The sequence below is a fragment of the Macaca thibetana genome, chromosome 2 (genome assembly GCF_024542745.1).
Source record: "Macaca thibetana thibetana isolate TM-01 chromosome 2, ASM2454274v1, whole genome shotgun sequence".
Classification (NCBI taxonomy): Eukaryota; Metazoa; Chordata; class Mammalia; order Primates; family Cercopithecidae; genus Macaca; species Macaca thibetana.
The window spans coordinates 182,115,761-182,118,419 of NC_065579.1; the positions used below are offsets into that span (position 1 = coordinate 182,115,761).

Here is a 2,659-nt window from a genome sequence, read left to right on the forward strand (position 1 = left end):
AGGAGTATTTCACTATATATGCCATAGTTTGTTTATCCAATCTCTAACTGGACAGGTGAGCTATTTCCTTTTGGGGGCTATTCTGAACAAAGCTGCTATCAATACTCTTATATATGTCTTTTTGTGAATATATGCTTTTATTTACCTTTAGTAGATGCTTATTCGTGAAAATGCTGGGCCACAGTGTAAGGATATCTTCAGTTTTAGCATTTAGCATTTAGTTGTGGCACTATACAATCCTTAAAAAAATGTATGAGACGTCCAGTTTTTCCATAACATCACTAGCATTTGGTAATATTTATCTTTTTAAATTATAGTCATTCTGGTGGTGGTGTCTTGTCTCCTGGTTTTAGTATGTATTTCCATAGTGACAGATGACACTGTATACTCTTTAATGTTTTTATTGGCAATTTGTACTTCTTTTTTTATAAATTGTCTATTCAAATACTTTGCCCCATTTTAAATAGGTTATTTGACTTTCTATTGCTGAGTTGTAGGAGTACTCTATGTATTCTGCATGCCTGTCCTTTGTCAGGTGTGAATATTTCTTCCAGTCTTAGCTTACCTATTTATTTGTGAATATCTCTTTGTGAATATTTCTTCCAGTCTTAGCTTACCTATTTATTTGTGAATATCTCTTTGTGAATACTTCTTCCAGTCTTAGCTTACCTATTTCCTAATGTGCATTTTGATTAGCAGAAAGTTTTAATTTTGATGACATATAATTTACCAATTTTTTCTTAAATGATTTTACTTTCTGAACCTGATGGTACCTTTGCTTATCCCCAAGTCATAAAAATATGCTATTTTCCTTTAAAGGCTTTATGATTTTAGCTTTTATGTTTAGGTCTCTGATCCAAAATTGATTTTTCTGTGTAGTAAGAGGTGTGAGTCAAGGGGTTTTGTTAAAATATGGATGTTTAGTATTCTGAGGGATGTCTCCTTCCTCATTGGATTGCTTTGTTAAAAAGCAAATGTCTATGTAAGTGCAAGTGTATATCTAGGTTCTTTATTCCATTCACCTGTGGATCCTTATTTGTACTACACTCTCTGGATTACTATAGCTTGATAGTAACTTTTGCCTCCAACTTTGTTCTTTATTTACATACCTTTTGGATAGTAGCTACTAAAGGTAAGTGCACATTTTAATATTATGTAAGTCTTATGAAAATTGAAAACAAATTGCTTTTGGGGGCTTATGAGTTTCAGAGTCTTAATTTGGGACATAAAGAAAAGGAAGATTTTGTTCTTACCAACAATATAAAAAAGTACTTGAAATTAACCAGAGGATTGTCTAAATAATCCCCCAAATTTTACTTTTAGATATTTAATTTAGATATTTAAGAATTTCTACCAAATTCATTTTATAAAATATAAACAATATGCTTAGGGTGTATAGTTACAATATTTTAGGCTAAACACTGCAACATTGGCTCAGGCTTCCCACTTTATAGCCATATCTATTTGCCTTTTTACCTTATTTAAATGAGGCTTGCACACTGTTTAAATGAAGACCAAAATCCTTTACTCGGATTTCTACTTTGTGCTCCCAACCAAATTCCTTTATCTTTACTCTTCCACTTGCTTTAAACCTTCTTGCATGACAGTCTTGGTTTTGTTTTCAAGGTCGTACATTGTGTCAGCTGGCTAGAAAGTCCACATTTGTATCTGGATCCTAATTTCTAGCAGTTTCATTCAACCTGACTCACGGATATTACCACAGAAGTCTATCTAAACAAAGGGGGAAGTTTTCCAAAATGTCAAAAACCAAGTCTTTGTTTTTGTTTACAGACAGGCGTTCTGCACTGAATCCTCGGGAGTTATCGATGATGGTTATGGTGCAGACTATTTTGACTTGAATGAATGTAGGCACAACAAAATCTAATGTAACACCCCATGGCACAATAGCTAGATCCAACCAAGTGCCATGAAGAGGTTATATATATATATGTGTGTGTGTGTGTGTGTGTGTGTGTGTATGTATATACATATATGCCAGGGAGAAAATCTTTCTACTTTTTAAGTGATTTTCAACTATCTTGAACACAAATGTGTGGTGTGTGTGCACACATGTATAATTACAAACATAATAGGTAAAATATTCACTATTTTAATGGTTAGGGACTTTTTTTTTTTTTTTTTTTTTTTTGAGATGGAGTCTTGCTCCATTGCCCAGGTTGGAGTGCAGTGATGCGATCGCAGTTCACTGCAACCTATGCCTCCTGGGTTCATGCGATTCTCCTGCCTCTCAGCCTCCTGACTACCTGGAATTACAGGCATGAGTCATCACGCCTGGCTAATTTTTGTATTTTTAGTAGAGGCGGAGTTTCACCATGTTGGCCAGGATGGTGGCTCATCCCTGTAATCCCAGCACTTTGGGAGGCTGAGGCGGGTGGATCACTTGAGGTTAGGTTAGGGACTTTTATGACCTGAATTATGCCTCTCCAAACTTCATGTATTATACCACTCAGAATGCATGGTATTTAAAGGTCTTTAAGTGATAACTAAGGTGACATTAGATCATTGGGGTGAGCTCCAATAGAATGTGACTAGTGTCCTTATAGGAAGAGGAGTTTAGGACACATGTGTGCACACAGGAAAAACCATGTTAGGACAAAATGAAGACACAGCCTTCTGCAAGCTGAGGAGACAGGTATTT

At 35.4% G+C, this 2,659-nt stretch overlaps 1 long non-coding RNA gene across 1 annotated transcript; it reads right to left on the reverse strand.

Annotated features, from left to right (window-relative positions):
* Positions 1–297: 297 nt before the first annotated feature.
* LOC126947902 (uncharacterized) lies at positions 298–1,315 on the reverse strand. Its single transcript, XR_007723243.1, has 2 exons — positions 670–1,315; positions 298–617 (listed from the first exon to the last, which is right to left on the reverse strand). It is a non-coding gene; the product is annotated as an uncharacterized LOC126947902 (long non-coding RNA).
* Positions 1,316–2,659: the final 1,344 nt, after the last annotated feature.